Raw genomic sequence first — 7,114 nt, 5'->3', positions numbered from 1 at the left:
CGCCAATGTTCATAGCAGCATTATTCACAATTGCCAAGAGATGGAAACAACCCAAATGTCCTTCAACAGATGAGTGGATAAATAAAATGTGGTATATACACACAATGGAATACTACGCGGCAGTAAGAAGGAACGATCTGGTGAAACATATGACAACATGGATGAACCTTGAAGACATAATGCTGAGCGAAATAAGCCAGGCACAAAAAGAGAAATATTATATGCTACCACTAATGTGAACTTTGAAAAATGTAAAACAAATGGTTTATAATGTAGAATGTAGGGGAACTAGCAGTAGAGAGCAATTAAGGAAGGGGGAACAATAATCCAAGAAGAACAGATAAGCTATTTAACGTTCTGGGGATGCCCAGAAATGACTATGGTCTGTTAATTTCTGATGGATGTAGTAGGAACAAGTTCACTGAAATGTTGCTATAGTATGTAACTTTCTTGGGGTAAAGTAGGAACATGTTGGAAGTTAAGCAGTTATCTTAGGTTAGTTGTCTTTTTCTTACTCCCTTGCTATGGTCTCTTTGAAATGTTCTTTTATTGTATGTTTGTTTTCCTTTTAACTTTTTTTTTCATACAGTTGATTTGAAAAAAGAAGGGAAAGTTAAAAAAAAAAAAGAAAAAAGAAAAAAGACAAACAAGAAAAAAAAAAAAAAAAAAAAAATTCTATACATAAAAGCATTAGAAAATCTGATAGCATACTTTTAGTAGCTTTCATATTATGTTAAATTAATTATATATAACTAATAAGCATAAAAAGTCCATTCTCAGGTTTACTTTTTACAATTAAATGCATCTTCTTCTAAATAAGAATTCTGATTAAGGTTCAGGGATGATTGCATTTTGGCTTTTCCCTGATAACTTGTTTTAGTAGCCTTTTGCCTTGTATAATACTTAAGAGTTTACATGCTATTCATATCAGGTAACACTATAATCAATTTCACAATATCTGCTAATTTTCCTCTAAGAATTAGTCTTGAAATTCCATACTCTCAAAATTTGACACTGTCTCTGGTATGAAACAAAATCCCTGGGTTAAAGGAATTTTAGACTGTTTTAAGGTTATATTTCATTTTACAATGTCAAAAGGTCTATAGACATATTCATAACAGTTAAGTATGACCATTAAATTAGTCACATGAAATTCTAGGTGTAAACATTAAAACTAACTCAATGCCAACATTTTCCTGGAAAAATTAAATTTTACAGTTCTACTACAAAAGCTGCTAAATTATAAAGATCTTTAAAGAACTGGTTATTTATATATTTATATGGGAAATAAGTCCAGGAAAGAAATGGATTGTGAAGTTTTGAATTAATGGCTAGGAGTATAATATTTTTGCTCTTAATTGTTGAACGTGGGTGTACGCTGAAACGATGTTTTTTGTTTTTCTAGAAGTATTTGTGGCTATGAACCTGAACTGCCTATAGATTCTTCCTTGGTTTTCCTTGTTTCCAAAAGGAATTTTAAAGTTGGTAGGTTAAGATTAACAGTTCAATATCTGGCTAAAGCAAAGTTAATGGGCATAAGAGGGAATTAAACATGGCAGAAATCACAGATCTGTCCACATTACTCCCTTTCCTAAAAACACTTGTGTATTTCCCATTGCCTACTGCCTATAGTTTGAGCTACATAGGACACACAAATGGACGTCCATGAGGTCCCACCCATGGATCTGACATCTGTGCTCAAACCTCCCCTTTCCCCACCTCACTTTTAATCCCTAAAAATGCCAAATTTCTTATAACTCCACACATATATCATATTGTTTCATGCTGCTCTGCTTACTAAATGCTCTTTCATTTGCTTGCAATGCCCTTACAAAAGAGTCATATTAATATAGTATTTAAGGTAGGACTCTTTGGAGTCAGACAAGCAGACTTATTTTAAGTCCTGACTTGGCTGTGTGTCCTTTGGAAAATTACTTAACCTCTCTAAGCCTTAGTTTCCTCATCTGAAAATGAGTGAAAAAGTAATTCCTGTCTCTAGATGAAATATTGAAGATGAAGGGATTGGTAAGACTTGGGCCCCTAAAAATATTCAATAAATATTAGCTTTATAACCCAATTATTGAGGAGTCATTGGAATGTAATATGAGTTTAATATTTAATAACTACTACTAACTGTGCTCCATCAGATCCACCTTTTTTGGATATGTACAGAGTTCCTTAATGTGACATGTTAGTTCAATTCCATAACCTTTCAGTGACTTTGTCTATTCAGTCTCATTTTAGTTCTTAATACTCAGCACTGTTTGTTTCAAAACTTGAGTCTGATCCAGTCTTCTAGAATAGGCTAATTCAAGAGAATGGGTAAAGGTGGTAACCAGGTTTGCCTGTGTTTTTCCGTCTGTTATGCACACATATACATGCTCACTCTTTCTTGAGCCCTATTCTCTACTTTTAGAGTCAGGAAAGGACAACTTTGTAGTAGTATAGTACTCTATTTGGCTGGTTATGCTGCTATTCTAGCTTGTTGATTACGGGCTTGTTGTGGATTGATGTTGGTTCAACAGTACCCACTGAAAAGAGATCCTTCCCCAGCAACTCCTCAACATTTTCTGATTGAACCCCCCGATCAGCCAGATGTCTCAAGCCACATTCCTCTGATGTATGTACCTCTTTGCTCCAAGCTGTGGTTGTCTTATCTCATTCATAGCATACAATCTCATCTACCTTTCAGGGTCTCCCACCTCCCCTCATCCCACAGTTTTGGGCTTACTATCACCTTCAGGATTCAGTGTCTTTTCTGAGCAACCCAGAACTCAAGAGTGTAGAAGGTGGTAATGTAATTCAGTCCTTTTGAAAGTGCCCCACCATGTCATCTCTCCCAATCCTCTTTTCTCTTGCTCAAGTAGTACAAAGAAACTTCTTCAAATCCAGTTCCTAAATTCATTTACAACCAAATGATTGTTTGGGACCTTTCTTTCTTGGCTTGGAAGAAAGGAGGATTGCTTTTCTACAGGGAGTTTAAAGAAGAATATTGCTCCTCCTCATGAACATTGTAATCCATCAAGAGGCCATTCCTTGCACCTGCATGTACAAGAGGTAGTACGATGTGGTGGTGTAAACCTGGTGTTGTGAAATGACTCTCATCTCAGTAAGTCCTATGGAGAGGTGGTTGGTCTCAACAGCTGGTAGCTCTCTTGAAATTGTAGCATAGGGTACCTAAAGCCTTATATTCTTAGCCACGAACCTTAAGGTCCAATTACATTCTGAGTACCTAATATCATCCTCTTACAGACTTACTTTTCTTGATCTAGGACATAATATTCTCTAAGAAGTCTTCACTAAAGCTCAAGTTGGGCTAAAATATTTTCCTCTGTGCTTCTACAGCATCCTCTGTATTGGCACTTACCACATGTATGGGGTATTTCAATATCCTCTCAGCCCTATCTTGTACTTCAGCCAGTTTTCCAGTAGGAGTGACAAAATCCAAGTAATCTTTAGCTGGCTTGGAACAGGAACAACTGGTGACACTTTGCCTTAGGCCTGTGCTTCCACCTCTCATTTCCTGCCCCAGAACTTCTCCAGTGCTTTAGCGTGGGAGACTGTGGGATCCTGTGGGATCCTGCCCATATTCATGTACATGCAACTTGAAATTCCTGAAATTAATGCTAGTGGGGTCACTGTTGACCAATGTGTGACTGTAGCTGATGGATAATTGCTTCTCCCTTTTGAAGCTTAGGGCTGACATTTCTGAAATGAATTTCATAAGGCTTTTCAGACAATACCAGCATGATCAAGATTTCCCTCCTTTTTTTCTCACTCCCTCCAATGGATAATATTCCATTATAAACTACCAACATTCAGGCCTTTGTCCAAGATCACGATTTTTGTAGGAAACTCAGCTGAGACTCTATATTATATTGAAACAGTTTGATTTTGGAATTGTGTTCCCACCTTTATACTGTAAGCTACATTTGTATTCCAGCACTGTCCCTGGCATATAGTGTATACTCCATCAATCTTTGTTGAATTAGCATCATATCTTTCCAAAATAATGTTAAAACAAATATTTTTACCTTTAAGCCTATTTGAAGACCAGGTTCAAAATTTCATATTCATAGTAATTGAAAACCAAAATGTCAGATTTCTACGAACATATTGAATGGAAAATATTCCTTGAAGATGCTTGAACTCTTCCTGAATCAGAATAACTTAATAGTTGTCAGAGGTCTATTCATAGTGATTTAGTTTAGTTAATAAGAGTATGTCATGCACTGCGCTTAGAGAATAGATCTAAATGCTTAGGGTGGGGAAATGGAATCCTTGGCTTTTGAAGGGCTTGCAGGTGAGAGAAAGGCAAAACCTGTTCAAAAGAAGTGCCTGGGGAAAATTACAAGTGAACATGCAGAATATAAAAAAAAAATGTATATTAGTTAAAAGCTGTGTATAAATTTTTCTAATAATGAGTTGTTCTAAGTCTGGGATCATTCACTTTATATTACAAATAGTAGATTGATCAACTGATCTATCTATATTAACACTCTTGTTAATATCACCTTACAAACATAAACTGCAGTCTTTTGGTAATTGCTAAGTAAGAAATTACATTTCTATAAAGAAAATCTCTTCATTTTAGCACAAATGATATAATTTTCCAGATGAAATATAAATACATTAAAATGTTGTCTCTGGTACACCCAGGGGAGTGAATCCCCCTGGCAACGTGGAATGTGATTCACAGGGAGGAATCTAGACCCAGCATCGTGGGATGGAGATCATCTTCTTGACACCAAAAGGGGGATGTGAAAGGAAATGAAATAAACTTCAGTGGCAGAGAGATTCCAAAAGGAGCTGAGAGGTCACTCTGGTGGGCACTCTTACGCACAATATAGACAACCCTTTTTCCATTCTAATGAATTGGAATAGCTAGCAGTAAATACCTGAAGCTATCAAACTACAACCCAGAACTCATGAATCTTGAAGATGATTGTATAAAAATGTAGCTTATGAGGGGTGACCATGTGATTGGGAAAGCCATAAGGACCACTCTCCCCTTTGTCCAGTGTATGGATGGATGAGTAGAAAAATGGGGGAAGAAAAAAAAGGAGGAAAAGGCACCCAGTGTTCATTTTTACTTTAATTGTTCTTTTTCACTTTAATTTTTATTCTTATTATTTGTGTGTGTGTGGTAATGAAAATGCCAAAAATTAATTTTGGTGATGAATGCACAACTATATAATGGTACTGTAAACAATTGAATGTATGCTTTGTTTTGTATGACTGCATGGTATGTGAATATATCTCAATAAATATGAATAAAAAAAAAAATGTTGTCTCTGGGCTCCGCTGTGCCTGAGGCCGTGGAGAGCCTGCTCCAACACAGTGGGGCGGGACGAAGGGTGCGATGGAGCTGAAACTGGAGCTGCGGCAGGAGACCTGCGAGAATGTGATGGCAGTGCAGAGCTACTTGCGGGACAAGGGCCAGAGACTGCAGGAGTCGCGGGAGTCGTGGTGGCAGATCAAAGATGGGCATCACAGACAAGAGAAGTCCTCAAATAGCATTTTCATGATTTAAAGGGAACCCTTGTGAAGCTCCTGGATGAGCAATTGGTGACCCTTTTGCAAGAAGTGGACATCCTTTAGCAGGAGACCATTAAGCCACTAGATGACTGCCAGAAGCTCATAGAGTATGGAGTTAACACTGCAGAGGACTTAGTTCCACAAGGTGAGACTGCTATTCTTGGTAGTGTAGGGGAATAGAATTGGAAATGGTGGAGCTTTTCCAAAAAGGCCTCTCACATTCAGTTGGATAGCTTACCAGAAATGCCTCTACTGGTTGATGTTCCTTGTTTATCTGCTCAGTTGAATAACTCAATTCTTAGCATAGAGATCACATTTTTAACCATGGAACATCTCGTCCATTAGTACAGCTAGAAGAACTAATAGAAAAACCTGGAGGCATCATAGTACAATGATGTAAGCTTGATGATGGCTTTGCAGCCCAAGATTGTAGGCTCCAGTTCTGTAAGTAGACTTCAAATCATTTTGAGAACAGGTATGTAGGCTCTGAAACTGAGGTCATAGTATTGCACATAGACTATCACTTCAGAATCTGTGTCTGAGGAGATGGCAGATAGGAGTGGAGTCCTGGGAGTGTCCCCCAGATAGGTCATTCCATATTGATACCTCATGAATGGAAGACTGGCTTGGAAGGATACAGTCTGAGCAGTCCAACAAATATAGTACTCTGAATGATTCTGAATCATCAGCTGTTCTCTACTCCAGCACTCCAACTTATTTTTTGTGAGCAGACATTAACATTCAGAATTGAAACTGTGGGACAACCAGACAGAAGAGACAGTATAAGAGTGGGCACAGAAAAACAGAATGGACATGACTCTTTGCAGTGGGATCAAGCTACAAAGTTGATATACAGGTTTTGTAAATGGAAAAGAAATGGCTAATCAGTTGCCTGAAGTTACTTCTGTGTCCAGTGTCACATTTGACATTGAAGCTGTGACTCTAGGAACCACCAATGAAGGTGGAAACTTCAAATTGAGTAACTATTAGCTTGAATAACAGGGAAGTGGTTTTTGATTGGTTGCTTGATCAACCATGTGGTTCTCTTTACTTTGGATGCTCATTTTTCTATCCTGCATGGAAAGTGTTATTGTTTTAGATTTTTGAATGATGCCTTTGTTTTGCAGGGTTTTAATTTAGCTGTTCTTGGTCCAGTTTCATTGTAATTGATAAAAATAATTGGGTTCTTTGCTCAAGCAATTGGGAATGAAAGATTGTAGCTGAATTCATTTTGGAATATTTTATCAATAAGATACTTGAATTTTGTGGGCAAAACCATAATGCAGCCAATTTTATTTTTAGCATGGTGTCAATTGAAATAACACATCATAATTAAAAATGAAATTGTTTTAAAAGTTGGTTAAGAAAATAGAAAAAGTTAATATATTATTTTACTAAATCTCAATCTTTTAAGGATCCAAGGCCATCTAAAATTAGAATAAAACAACAGGAATAAACCAGATTGAAGCCTGAGTTTTATAAAATATATTCACTCATGTGCTCTCCACAGGAGTATATTGAATATTCTCTCCTTGTCAGGTATTTTGTAAGCAGTGTTGATTTTAATCTTATGCTC

At 37.0% G+C, this 7,114-nt stretch overlaps 1 pseudogene; it reads left to right on the top strand.

The window, feature by feature from the left end:
* The first annotated feature begins 5,359 nt into the window (after positions 1-5,359).
* LOC119506418 lies at positions 5,360-6,637 on the top strand (annotated as a pseudogene).
* The last annotated feature ends 477 nt before the right edge of the window (positions 6,638-7,114 follow it).

This window comes from Choloepus didactylus, chromosome 11, assembly GCF_015220235.1.
Source record: "Choloepus didactylus isolate mChoDid1 chromosome 11, mChoDid1.pri, whole genome shotgun sequence".
In the NCBI taxonomy this organism is placed as follows: Eukaryota; Metazoa; Chordata; class Mammalia; order Pilosa; family Megalonychidae; genus Choloepus; species Choloepus didactylus.
The sequence above is the reverse complement of the archived record's forward strand: the minus strand, read 5'-3'. Positions and strand labels throughout refer to the sequence as shown.